Raw genomic sequence first — 15,747 nt, forward strand, 5'->3', positions numbered from 1 at the left:
TCAAGTGATATACTTCAGTTGTGGTGAGTTAATTTCCAATTATGGGAATAATCATCACAAGTTCATTCGTAGAGTTGAAGCTTCAGTTAAGTCGAATTATTCATCAATTTGACTACAAGATTGGTTGGAAAATCAAGTTCAATTATAATGACTTGGGTCTTTAGTCTTAGTTGAAGGAAGAGCGAGTTAGATCTCCAATGTTGATTTGGAGAGAACACAAATTAACAACTCTAGTGATGATTGGAAGGAGAGTGAGTAACACTCTTAGTTAACTTGCTATTAGAGCTCGAATTCTATGTTTGAACTATCCTAATTTATCATGGATTGAATCTATAAAAGAAGGATGATTGTACAAGTAAATTACAAGTTTTGTGCACAAAACTTTGTGATAAGACAAAGCTCACATGTTATGAGAGAGACTTGTTTGTGGAGAGCGCATAGAGATTGTGTCATAAGTAATAGGAGATCACAAGTGCACTAGGATTTAGGAGTTGGTATCTAGGGTTGGCAGGGCAAGTCCAAGCTAGATCAACAGGAGAAGAAGTATGTTCTTAGAGGGATAGATTTCTTTGTATTTTATTCAATTTCTAAAAATAAATAAAACCACATCAAGGAGAGGGTCTTCGTAGTTGGGTTTCCCAAGAAAAATAATTGTCTTTAGTTGGGTGTCACTGTATTTTTATCACTATGATTATTTCGTTGCTTATGTGTGTTGAGAAATTTTTTGTCTTGGTGAAAAAAAAAATTTGTTTTAGTTTGTAGTTGTCATTATTTTTAGATTATTCATTCAAGAAGTTGTAGAATTTCAAGGAAATCAACACTTGAAGGGCTCCTTGGGTAATGACTTTGTAAAAATATATGCACAACATGTTCATTAATAGCCACATATTCCAATCTCACAACACGATCAACAACTTGATCTCTCAAGAAATGATATTTAATTGGGATACATTTTGTCTTTGAATGCGTAACAAGGTTCTTGGAAATATTGATGGCACTTTTCTTATCATACATAATGGGGATTGGGTCATCGAGCTCAAATTTTATATCCTTTAATGTTTGTTTCATCCACATAATTTTAGTACATCAAGTAGGTGTAACAATGTACTCAACTTCAACTATAGATAAGGAAATGGAATTTTCTTTCTTGCTTATCCAAGGCTGTTAGGCCCCTATACTACTAGTGTAACCCCTTATTGTTATTAGTATAACCCACTTATTATATTTATGTACCCATGTAGTGCCCATATTATTACTATTGTGCCCCTTAGAAGCCCGCTATTGTTATTATTGTGCCCTTACATTATTATTGTTATGTCGGCTCTGATTATGTTATGACCCCTTAAACTCTTATATATAGAAAGGAGGTCTTTTCATTTGTATCATCCAAGAATTGTTCATTTATGTAATGTAAAGGAGGTTTCCCCCTCGAAGAGGCTGAATTCTAAGGCGTTGATCTGTCTTTTCTATCTTTTCTTGAGCTGGTTTCATAACATTTGGTATCAGAGCTTTGGATTCTAGGGTTTCGCTGCTCCAAACAGGTCATCGTGGAATTTTTGCTATAACTTTTTTTTTCTGTGACGTTTCAGAAGCTAAAAAAAAACCCATTTGAGAAGACATCGCATTGAAGCTCGGGTCTGCATTTCAGAGCTTTTCGCGCTATATTTGCGGAGATATGATCTGAGGAAGTTGGTCTTTTTGCAGACTCCTGAATTACATTCCAAACAGGTGACTGGGGAAAATCGTCATAACTTTCTCTCTGAGCATCAGATTAAAATTCCGTAAGAAGGAATAGAAAGAGGACAGACTGTAGTTTCTTGTATATATTTTTCAAAGCCAAAGGTCGAACCAGTGACACGTGGCACTTCATACAAGTTCGCTCTTCTGGAAAGGTCTATAATCAGGTCATCTTGGGAGATTGTGCATAACTCTTTCTTGGAGAATCCAATTTGGATCAGACCGGTGGCATTGGAAAGAGAACACAGAGGGCTACCATAGATCACAGTTTTAGGACTTAAAAATCTGAAAGTACATAGTTACAGTCATTTCAAGATCAAGCTCCTAAAATCAAGAAAAAGCAAGATGAAGAAGTTTTATGGCAAGGATTCAGTAAATTGGATACTTCAGATGGAGCAATATTTTGATCTACATGGTCTACCATTGTTAAAAAAGGTATGTATTTCATCTTCATATTTAGAACGAGATCAATTTTTATGGTATGAAGGGCTTTCTTCTCATAAACAACTTGTTACGTAGTCAATTTTCACGGAGCAAAAGATAGCACATTATGAGGATACAAAGAGCAACACCACAACAATTGGAAAGAGTAAAAGGGCTTTGTGACATAGTGGAAAGAAAAATTATGGAAACCAGGAAGCATACCCCTCACAACTATAAAGATTTAAGTGTTGTTTCTCCTAGCCTTCCATAACCTACAAGGGTTACACCACAACAATTGGAAGAAAAAAGAGAAAAAGGGCTTTGTTACAATTGTGATAACAAATGCACTAAAGGTCATAAGTGTGCTGAGAAGAAATTATTTTACATAGAATATGAAGAGGAGGAAGAAAAGGATCAAGAAACATCAAAAGAAGAGGATATACACCAGGACCCCACCCCAGAGAAAGAAGAAATGAATCAAACCATATCTTGTAAAGCATTGGCAAGAATTACCACTCCTCAAACTCTCGAGATAGAAGGATATATCAAGAAGAAAAAGGTGCAAGAAGTGAAAGATCACATCGAGAAAGAAGAAATGAATCCAACCATATGTTGCAATTCATTGGTCGAAATTACCACTCCTCAAACTATCATGATAGAAGGACATATCAAGAAGAAAAGTGTTCAAGAAGTGAAAGATCACATCGAGCATCAAGAAATGAATCTGACCATATCTTGTAAAGGATTGGAAGAAATTAACACTCCTCAAACTCTAGAGATAGAAGGACATATCAAGAAGAAAAAGGTTCAAGCAGTGAAAGATCACATCGAGCATCAACAACAAGTTCTGCAACTTTTAAAGGATAACGCCACTTCGGTGCAAAATCAAACGAAACAACAGGTAGATCAACATCATAGTGAAAAAAATTTTGATGTAGGTGATTGGGTATTTTTACTGCTACATCTCAAGAAAGCTATTTATGAGAAGGAAATGTTGGCAATACTACATGCACTTAAAAAATGGCAACCTTACCGAATGGGAAGACTCTTCAAGGATGAGGATGTGGAAGCATTTTTTTGTGTTATTTCTATTATCCAACCAGATTGGATAAACGAAGCAAGGGATGAATGGAAGAAGGAAGAAGAAGTATGGCCACTTATTCAAAAGTTGCAAAATATCCTAATTCAAACAATATTGCTAGAAATTGAAGAGGAAGGAAAAATCATATTGGAACCTAGAGCAGTCACAGAAACAAGAACCCGACAGCTACGAAATCGATCAATTTCATAGTATCTCATCAAGTGGAAGAACTTACCAGCTGAAGATTCCACATGGGAGGACAAGAATTTTATACAGAAGCATCAAGAACTGATCAAGCGTTGAGGACAACACTTTTTGAAGGAGAGGGGCATGTTAGGCCCCTATACTACTAGTGTAACCCCTTATTGTTATTAGTATAACCCACTTATTATATTGATGTACCCATGTAGTGCCCATATTATTACTATTGTTCCCCATAGAAGCCCACTATTGTTATTATTGTGCCCTTACATTATTATTGTTATGTCGGCTATGATTATGTTATGACCCCTTAGACTCCTATATATAGAAAGGAGGTATTTGCATTTGTATCATCCAAGAATTGTTCATTTATGTAATGTAAAGGAGGTTTCCCCCTCGAAGAGCCTGAATTCTAAGGCGTTGATCTATCTTTTCTATCTTTTCTTGAGCTGGTTTCATAACAAAGGCACTAGACAATTCCCTTGAAATAAATTTGTTCCAATGGTATTCTTCCTATCATCAATATTGTCGTCCCAATCAACATCAGTATCCATTGTTAAAGTAAAATATTTTCCTTTTTCATACTAAAGACCATAGTTTATCATGCCCTAAAGATACTTGAATATCCGCATTACTTCATTAACATGACTTTCCTTCATATTTGCTTGAAATATGGCCACCAATCATACCACTTGCATGATATATAGCCTAGAAGCAGTTAGGTACAACAAACTTCCAATCATGGAGTTGTATGTCGTTTGATTTACTGTGGGGGATACATCTTCTTTGCTTAGTTTACAACTAGTTACCATAGGTGTACACACAAGTCTACAATCATCCATTCCAAAAAATTTCAAAGTTTCTTTCTTGGATTGGGAGATGAAAATACCTTTGGTTAACTACGTGACTTGCAATCCAAGAAAGAATGACCTAGCATGTACATCTCAAACGCCTTTTACATTGCTTTAGAAAATTGATGTCCCATCTGCTCTAGATCACTTCCAAATATGATGTCATCTACATACAAAACAATAATAAAAAAACTGTCATTTTCATATTTAATATATAAATTGTTGTTTGTTGTCCCTCTTTTGAAACCCGGTTGTTGTAGATACTTATCTAGCCTAGCATACCAAGCTATTGGAGTTTGTTTTAGCCCATGCAGAGCTTTCCTTAGTTCATACATAAGGTCTTTATTGTTTGATAGTAGAAAGCTTTTTGGTTGCTCAATATACACTTCCTCTTCTAACTCGCCATTGAGAAACATTGACTTGACATCAGTTTGATAAACTTTAAAGTTCTTGTAACTAGAAAATTCTATAAACATTCTAATGGCTTAACATCTGGCTACAGGGGTGAAGGTTTCCTCGAAATATATACCTTCTACTTGATCGTAGCCTCTACAGACCAATTTGACCTTGTCCCTCACATCCTTGTCGTCTTCATTCAATTTATTATTGAACACCTAGTTTGCGCCATTGACATTCTTATCCTTTGGCCTAGGAACCAATTCCCACCTATTATTCTTCTCTATCTGATCTAATTCTTTGTCCATTATTAATCCAACACTTATTTTCACTCGCATGGTTGAAATTCTTGGGCTTTATCTATGACAACACTACAAAGTTTTCCTTTCTGGGACTTCCTATAAAGCTCCTTATGGTTTGCACACCAAGATCTTTACTTCCAATTATCTGGGTCTTAGGATGTTTCTTTTGCACATATTTAGATGGAGTTTTGTATTTTTGAGATGATTTTTGTAAATCCTCATCATCTTCTTCTTGTAAAACCTTATCTTCTACTTCCTCCATCTCTTTAAGTTCTTCATATCTATACATAAAATGACCATCCACATATGATTTCTCCTAAGGCTTTGTTGTATGGTGTACATCTTCATCCAGTCTCACATCAATGAAATCTTCAATCCTCTTAGTCCTTTTTGTTGTAACACTTGTAGCCTTTACTTATTATTGTGTACCCAAGGAGAATGCCTTCATCAGTACGAGAATCAAACTTACCAATCTTTTTGTCATTCCCCTTGATATAATACTTTCTCCGGAATACATTGAGGTGCTTTACTGAGGCTCATCTTCCTTTCCATAGCTTATAGGGTGTCTTATCATTGTTCATCCTAAGTTGAACTAATTTTTCCAACTAAACACAACTTGAGTTCACCCCAGAAAGTGTTTTCCACTTTTCCTTCGCCCTTCATTTCCCTGACCATATCATGAATGGTTCTATTCTTACATTCTACAAATCCAATCTATTGAGGGCCTCTTGCAACAGAGTATTTCCTTCTAATTTTGTGTGCCTCACAAACTTATTCAAACTCCCTTGAAGTCAACTCACCTCCTTTTTCTAATCACAGACAATTGATCTTCAAATCTTTTTCATTTTCAACCTATGATTTAAATATTTTAAATTTGTTCAAGGCTTCTAATTTCTCTTTTAATAGCATGATCCACGTGGCTCTAGTGAAATCATCGATGAACAAAATAAAATACTTCTCATATTTTGGAATTTGTGCTCTGGTTGGACCACAAATGTTTGTATGAACTAGTTCTAGTAGCTCGGATGTGGAATACTCCTTTGTCTTGAACTACACCTTAGTGTTTTTCTTACTTTCACCAAACCATCAAATTTAAAATGACCAATCCTCCTATGCCACAGCCATGTCTTGTCAGCTTTGCTCAAATAGCACTTTACTATGGAATCATTGAAGTTGTAAGCAATATTGGTAATCCTGATTGCTTTCCCAACAAGCTCTCCATTCTTTTCCCTTCAGATTTCATAATCCTTTGATTGAAAAATGACATCGTAACCATTATCACACATGTGGCTAACACTTAGAAGATTGTGTCTGAAGTCATCCACATATAGGACATTTTGAACTTTAGTCTTCTTATTTAGAATGATTGTTCCTTTCCTTTTATTTCAGCTGGGGAATTTTTCCCACACTTTACATCGCCTTTCCCATTTTCTTTAACAAATAGGAACTTACTTTTATCTCCAATCATGTGCTTAGAGTATCCATTTTCCATATGCCACTTTTCCTCTTGGTCATGTGCATACATTACAACACCGCATTCCTTGTTTTCTATCATTTGTTTCCACCTTTTCATGTTCTTTTGGAGAGTTTTCTATTCATACTCTTGCTATCAGGATTAAACAATTTACTCCTACACTCATTAGCTTTGTGCCCATAGTTATGGCACACATAACACTCAATATCATTCATAAGAGGAGAGAATGAGTTCCTTTGTGCAACAGGGAATTTTCTAGATCTATAATTTTCATCTCTTTCAACTTTAATGAACTTAAAATCAAAATCTTTATGACCAAAGTTACTAGACGTAAATAAATTTCAATATAATAACTTCGGGTACGTGAAATAATGTTTTTGTTGAGATCAGTTAGATCCATCAAAATTATTTTGTCTTGTTTGATAATGGATAGGTCTTTTATGAGGTGTAGTCTTGGTCATGACTAGGTTGACATCCTTCTGATTTTCTCTCAGTTTTGTCACCCTTTCATCCTTATCAACTCTTCCTTTAAGTGCTTTCACATAACTCTAAGACTCCTTGTTTCTTGGGATTTGGAGCTCGATTCTCCTTTTGAAGTCTGTTGAGGCTCTTTAAATCCTAGACCAAATTTTCTTACTAATGGTCTTTGAGAGCTGAGGAGATCATCCAATGCTTCTGAACCTTTAGTAAATCTGAGGTGTAAAACCATCTTGGATTTTATCTTCACGAGATCTGTTATCAAATATACACCTTTTGTCTTTAACTCCTAGTGATTTAGTTTCAATTCAGCTAATTGATTCATAAGAAGCTCCTCTTTTCTCCTGGCTTCTTCAAGCTGGGTTTTCAGAGAGATGATATCTCCATCATATGCATCCAAGCTAGGCTTTCCTTGCCTTTTTGACAATTCTAGCTTCAGGGCTTCATTCTCATCCTCTAGTCTATCATGACTTTTGTTTATCCTTTAATTGTTGAACTAGAATATCCTTAAGACTTACAGTCTCTTCTAACTTTACTTTTTAAGGTCATAATCTTCCTTATCAAAATTATACATACCTTCTTCAACTCTTAGTAGTTTCTCTTTTAGTAGCTTGTTCTTCTTCTTAGTCTTCTTTACCTCCACCAATGCATTGACTAGTTCTATCTCAAGGTCCACCACTCATTCCTTAGTATATGATTTTTCTTCTAGCTTTGTCTCATATTTGAATGCCATGAGAATGCATTCCTTACCTTCAGATGATTCTTCATTGTTGGTTTTTGATGACTCATTGTCCTCCTTTGAGTAGAAGATTTTCTTCTTTCAAGTCTTCCTCCTCTTATATTTATGGGCTTTTCCATGGTTCTATTCTTTCTCCTTATCTTGTTTCTCAGCTTTATATGGACATTTAGAAGCAAAGTTTCCTACTCTACCACATTCAAAACACTTAAAAGGTAGCTTACCTTTGTATTTTCCTGAGCCTCTTTTAATTTTTCTTACAAACTAAGCCATCTCCTCATCTTAGTCACAGTTGGAGTAATCTTGGTGTCTTTTGTGTTCTTTGGATTTCTTTGAGGCTTTGAATGTTTCTTCCTTTGGCTCTGACTTCTCTCCTCCAATTCTCATCTCATAGGCAATGAGGGTTTGATGCAGCTGCTCCATTGTTAGAGTCTTCAACTCTGCCACCTCTTTTGTGGCCGATATCTTGGCATTAAATCTCATTGGAAACAATATTAAAACCTTTTGGACAATTTCCCCTTATTTAATGTCTTCACTAAGCCCTCTAATAATCATATTGGCTACTTAATTAACTCTAAGGAAGTATTCAACAATGTTTTTTCCTCATTCATTTTAAGACTTTCAAATTTCTTTTAATAGGTTTAAAGTTTGGTATGCTTTACCTTTTCATATCCTTTGTAGCAATTCTTGATCTTGTCCTAAGATTCTTTAGTTGACTTATAGTTAATCGCTTTTACCATCTTGGATTGGTTAAGGCTAGCTACAATTGCATTCTTGGCCTTTATATTATTGTTGTACACTCTCCTTTCATTAGGATCGGTAAGCAGAGTTGTTGGAACTGTGTATCCAGATTCCACTGCAACCCATACATCCGCTCCAAGAGACATGATGTATGATTAACTCCATCAAATATTGGTACTTTTCTTGTGTCGATATCTTTATTTTCCTGATTTGGCATGATTCCCTATGGATATATCTTCCAACGATTAAACTGTTCCTAAAGGAACCCGCTCTGATACCAATAGTTGGGAATCAATAATTACTAAGAGGTGGGATGAATCAATAATTATAAATTTTTGCTTCTTTAAACAAATACCACATGATCGCACAACAAAAATGCATTCACAAATGTACAAAGTGTTTAACGTGGAAACCCTTCTAGGAGAAAAACCACTAAAGCTTGTTTTTATTATGATGTAAATTCAAGGCACCTACTTTGTTTTCATCAATTATTTTTTTGAGAACCCACTCACATGACGCCCCAGCCCCCTCAGATCAGCAAGCATCAACTTAGAGGCACCAAACTCAAATCTGTATAGACCCCCAACATGCTACTACCAGTTAGATCTACTCTTTAATAGGATTTTCAAATTGAGACCTCCAACAATGTTCTTTAATTTAATTTCAAATTGTTACCATTGTTCACACACGACCACTTCAACTTATGAAACGTACATATGCCTTAATAGGCTCTTCACTCTTCTGTAGGAACACACATACACACAATCCACAACATTGTTCTTCTGCAACACACTCACTATCAAGTTCAACTGCTTTCAATTTTTCATTTTCTTTGCTCTGTCCACTCATTCTGGCTATCTCGTGACACACTTCACTGAATCTTTGTTTCACTTATTTTCCATTTTGATTACACACTACTCGAGAATAGGTACTTCAATTAATTATTTTTTGGCTCGAGGAGTTACCTTAGTTCATTTCAGCAATAGTTTGTTGTAGATCTCCTCTGACACTCTTTTCCTTTTCCTTGAAATTTCAAGCATCTCTATATATAATTCCACCAACCATGCTTTTCATTTAAAGCTTCTCTATCTTTAGTTGTGATTGTTCTAGCTAGCAAACTCAATATTATACTACATTCTCTACAGGTGGTTATCCATCACTTCTCATCAGCAAATCATATCTCATCCTCTATTTTCCACAGTTCTCCACTATCCAACAATGCAACAAAATCATTTAATTTCATAACTGATCTTGGTACCAAATTCTTAATTGTCCAATCTCTTCATGACTTGAGCTCCTTTTTCATATGACCACGACTATGACCAACACCTTAACACAAGATTCACTTATGCTCTGGGTTCGGGCCTTATTTGATGTTGTGCTTGAGCAATGCATCCTGAAGACTAAACTGCCAAATCAACACATGTTTCAGGCCCACTACCCAACTTCAATAGAAATCTAAGAATTCTGTAACATAGGAAGTCGTTTACAAAACACCACCAGCTGGCACAACTCCCAATGTTATGTCACATCTTCAGTTGATGATACTTCATTTTTCACGATGACATCATATTTCCACATGGCATCCTCTAAATGGTGCCATGTGTCACATGGAATTAGCCCACTTAGCCATCCGAAAATTCCAAAACTATGTGCCAGATGTTACTTGTACAAGGTGCTACGTCATAATCCATACCTAGTTAGTGCCACCTCATTGGCCACGTCCTTCTACTATGTCATCAACCTATATGAGAAGGGAATTCAAGTTCACACACTTTTCTTATGTTTCCTTGAAACAAACCTTCAGGGCCGAATGCCCAATTTACATTGGAACTTCGCCATCACACAGAACTTTGTTCATGAGTTTGGGTTTGAGACCCTTATACACCTGCACCCCTGAACAACTCGAATTCAGGACTTCTTTTACACCTACACCCTCGAACAAATCAACTAACCTAAATAGTCAGATGACCCCAAACTACTTCAAATTCCATCCCTTTTTGTTGTGCACTCCTTATTTTATTCTCAAGTGCCTCAGTGCTCCAAACTTCTTCAGTTAAAGTCGAATGCATAACTTCAACGTACAATAGCACTTCAACCCTTGGGATATTTTTTGAGTGTGATATACCATTCGAAAAATATTCTAGAGCGTTGTCCATTTAGGCACTTTGCATGGGTATTTGACTTGATATTTTGCCCATAAACTATTTGCAACAACTAGGCCTTGGAATGGTGCAACCACCAATCATGGTCGTAATGTTTTTAAGGATTCTTCAATTATTCTCCTACTATGATGGTTCTCTACAAATGACCTAAACAACCAGCTTGATACTTCCCTTGACATTAATGATTGCACAACAATCTCCAAGACCAATCACATGTGTCAATCAATGACAACGTTGTGTCCAAGGACCAGATTGTTATTATAGAATAAACCTAAACATATAAAATTTCAGTGTTTATACCTCTACAACCCCTCAAATAAAGATCCTTAAAAAGTATTGTCAAATATTTACAACAATAAATCCCAAACCAGATAAGTACAACAAATTTTGCAGGTCTAGAAACCCGCAAAACTCACATATATACATTGCATTTCTTGGCCTGAGACAATGTTGTCAGTAGTCTTGATATGACCGTGACTCTGCATGCATGGGTTCATTTCAAGGTCGAAATTGGAAGACTCGACATCATGCCATGTTATTTTTCTATGATGTGATGATTCACTAGAATAGTCCAGTAATTTTATGGAGCATTCATCTTTGGGGCAAAAAACACTCACTTCCTTTTCAAATTTATGCCTAGATTAATGCTTTGGCTCAAAGATGTAATTTACAAGATATAGAGGTCATTCTCAAGGATTTTTCTTAGATTTTAATAAACAAGGCATTTCCCTAGGGCCTCTTTAATGAGGCATTCCTGATTAATAGGAATTTCGGTAGATGTGTATTTATAAATGGGTCTAGCCATTGGAGCAAATAATTTTGCAAGTGCATGGTTTAATTCAGTTGGAATTTGATGTTTGCCCACATATGGGATTTGGGTATTGGGTGTGCAGGTGGGTTTTAGGTCTAGATTTCGAATCTGGTTCTGATACCACATGTGAAGAACCCAAGGTCTTCTCATAAATCTAATTTAACCACAAACTTTACAACAATAGAATGATTTGCTTGAGATAAATTTCACAGTAAACAAAATAACATATTCACAATACAACAATTTATTTTGACAATAACATATAAGAAAATAATAGATTTATTAAATAACAAATTTTATTTACAACCATTGACATGAATTAATTCACAATAAAATACATACTTGATTACAATACAGTGGCTCGGTTGGGGTGCTCCTACTAGGGCTGCCCTACTGAATTTGTCACATTGCCAACTAGGAATATCTATCTGACTTCCTAGCCAAGAGAACCTTCATAGGTTCCCTAGCCCCTCGAGCCCAAGTCCAACAACAACTATAGTGTGTCTAAACAAATAAGTATAATACTCTTCAATCACAACTAGAAGCAATCTCTTAATTTCGCCTGAGTTCAATTCATTTTTTTCTTTCTTTTCTCCACCCTCTCTCCACTTCAAACTTCAAAGTCCCCAACCCAAAAAGAAACAAAGACCAACCCCCTTATTTTCTCCTTCATCCTTCCCCTTATGCCTTTCCCCCACTCATTCACCTCAACCACTCTCTTCATTGTCACCTACCACCTTTCTCCACCCATGTCTTATCTAGAATTAAATTTGAGACAATTAGTTGCACTGTGGGCACTGAAATAATAAATAAATAATAAAACAGTAATATTTAATCTTTGTATAAATTTGAGGAGACAACTAGTTAAACTTTGAGAAATGAAATAATAAATGAAATAATAAATGAATAATAATAAAGTAATAAATATTTAATCCTAAAATAATTTTGAAAGAATTGGTCAAATTTTGGGAAATGAATTAATAAATAAATAATAAAGTTATAATAAAAAGTCATATTCTTACAGATTCACAATAATCTAATCAATTTAACATTAATATAAGCATATTCAAATTTAACTTAATAATTATAACCCTGAATCTAATCAATTTAAAATTAATATAAACACATTCAAATTTTACTTAATAATTATAACCCAAGATTTTAAGTTGAATTAAACACTAATCAAAATTAGTCATTAATCAAGATTAATCATTTATTTAATAATCTAACATTTAAGCTTTAGAATACTAACATATTCATATGAGGTGTGTATATGTAGCTAGCATGCCCATTCCTTGTATGTATATTAATAATATTTGTTGGAATCAAACACAAAAGTCAATTACTCAATAGGTAGGTCAATAAAATAATGTAAGATAATACGATCAAGTAGGGACATTACATATTCATCCCACATGCCCATGGTCCAATTGTATATGTGGTCCAACATGAACCCTTCCATCACATTATTTGTAGGTTTTGTATATCGCAATCCCTAATAAGGGTCAATAGATTGCACTACTTGCATACAATCATCTTCAAACATGAGTTTTCCTCTTTTCAAAGTGATAATAGCATCATTAACATATCCCATTCAATCCCCAACAAGATAGACTAGGGACATTTTTCATCCATGATTTCAATGACTTCGAAATGCACAATCATTTTGACCCTTACAAGGTCAATTTCAACTTTTTGTAATCTCTTAATGCGATAGATTCTATACTAGTTGGTAAGATGCAACTAGATAGGACATTAAACCAACTTAGGGATTCACATCATTTCCCAATATTTCTTTGGCAATATATTTACATCAGTTTCAAGGTTAAACATGATATCCTTCACTTCATATCTTGTGATGTGAACATTCAATTGGACCTCTTTATCAATGCTTACCCCTTTCTTCTTCCCCACTCTATGAGAATGAACTTCTGGCAAGGGAGCATTAATTAGCATTTCCTCGTCCTTCCTCTTGACCATTTGTGCATTATCCAACACTTTGAGGAATGATTTGAACACTACGGACCTTTCTTAGTTGCAAGAGTAAGTTTGAGCTCATGGGTACTCTTAGCTCGGAGACTCGGAAAAGGGATCTAAGTAATAGCACATGTGATCGATCTCACAATAACAACTACCTCACATACTATATCTAAAGCTTTTTTGCAGTATCTATTGCTTTGTTGTGTAAAATCCCTACGTAGCAAAGGTTACTTCCTTATTTCATAAGGCACGTTTGATCTTGTATCACCACTAGCAGCCACATTCAAGTTAAGTCCTATATTTCCTCCAATAAGACTCAACTCAGGGTTAACCAAGAGGGCATTTCTCTATCTTGCTCTAGGTTGTCATTTCTCTAACAAGTTGAGGAAATCCTCACTAGTGTGCCATGTAGCTCTACAATGGCCACACCTTGGCCTCCTTGGGTGAGGACAGTTCCTAGAAATATGTCCCAACTCATTGCAAGTATAGTATCATATTAGTTTTGTCCTTCCAATAGCTTAAGTTCCTTGGTAACTTCCTCCCTTGCCTTAATTTTTTTCAACATTATGATTACCACTTTCCTCCACCCTAAAGGAGGTCCTCTCAAATTGTTTAGCTAGAGCTTGCAAATGATGCACCCATATGGCTGCCACACCCTAAACTCCCTATCAAGGCTCATTCACCCTTATTAGCCTTTAAGTTTCATGCCCTCATATACATATCGGAAGCGTTAAATTAGGCTTTATTCTTTAAAGACAGACCATAACACATTATCGGATGTTTCTTTAATAACCAGGTCCACTTAAACTATCGGGACTCCACAACACTATTGGGAGCGTTAATATTCACTCTAGTTATAAAAACCACAGCCAACCTCAAAAGCAAGAAGACAAGCTCAAGCTTCTCACCTCCCTTGAGGAACTAAGAGCGAGACACCCTAATATGCCCTGGATCGTTGCAGGAGATTTCAATATGATAAGATCTCTTACAGAGAAAAAACATGGTATCAGACAGCTAGGCAAGGACTCCATGGCCTTCCAGAACTTCATAATGAACATGGGGTTAGTGGAAACTAGAACAATAAATGGGACCTTCACCTAGAACAACAAAAGGGGAGGGGTTTCACAAGTCGCATCTAGACTAGATAGATTTATTATCTCAGAGGACCTATTTCTCTTAGGCCCTGCCATAACAGCTTCTATTCTTCCCTTTGGAGGTTCAAATCATTGGCTTGTACAGTTAGAAGCCACTTTTATGGGCACACCAAGAAACAAACCTTTCAAGTTTGAGAATGCCTGGCTCTCTCACCCTGAATTCACTAGTAATATTGACAAATGGTGGAGAGAAGATCTAAACATTCAAGGCACTAGAATGTCCCTGCTCCAACAGAAACTTAAACATATCAAATCCAAGCTTAAAGGTTGGAACAAAAAGGAATTTGGTAATATCTTCAAAGCCAAAAGAGAAGCTGAGCAGAAACTCTAGGAGATCAATCAGATCAACATCACAGAGGGCTTTACCGAGGAACAGAAAAATCTAGCTAATTCTTTGCAGGAAGAATGGGAAGATCGGTGCTTGCAAGAGGAGATTTTTTGGAGACAGAAGTCAAGGATACAGTGGATTAGAGAGGGAGAAAGAAACGCGAATTTCTTTCATAAATCCACAATGGATCACAGGGCACACAACAAAATCACAAATCTCAAAGACTCTCAAGGAAGAGAAATCGTCTCTCACAAAGACATGGAATCTCTCCTTGTACAACATTTCCTCGGTATTGCAGAGGAGCCTCTAAGGGATAGATTCAGGTTCATCAACCATTTCACTCAGTATATCCCTCAGCTAGTTACAGAGAAGATAACCACAATCTTAACAAGCTAGTGTCAGAAGAGGAGGTCAGTGAAGTGATCAATGAAATGAAAAATGGAAAAGCTCCAGGCCCGGATGGATTCAATGTAGACTTCTTCAAAGCATGTTGGAAAACAGTCAAACAGGATATCCTTGAGGTGGTGGAAGACTCAAGAAGATCCAAAAAGGTTCTGAAGGCTTTTAATGCTTCCTTCATAGCTTTGATCCCAAAACAAGAAAAAGCCATGACTCCGGATGGCTTCAGACCCATAGCTTTATGTAATGTGGTGTATAAAATTATTTCCAAGGTGATCGCTAATAGACTCAAGCCCCTTTTACCAGCTCTCATCTCAGAGGAGAAAACGGGCTATGTGGAAGGAAGACAAATCCTCAATAATATCATCCAAGCTCATGAGGTGGTTCACTCTCTCAAAAGAAACAAACAAGCTGGTATGATCATTCAACTGGACCTAGTGAAAGCTTACGACAAGCTAAGTTGGTCTTATATAAGGGTAGTTCTAAGTTCC

The sequence above is a fragment of the Pinus tabuliformis genome, chromosome 4_2 (genome assembly GCF_031772625.1).
Source record: "Pinus tabuliformis cultivar Carrire ecotype Pingquan chromosome 4_2, CPIR1, whole genome shotgun sequence".
Taxonomy (NCBI): domain Eukaryota; kingdom Viridiplantae; phylum Streptophyta; class Pinopsida; order Pinales; family Pinaceae; genus Pinus; species Pinus tabuliformis.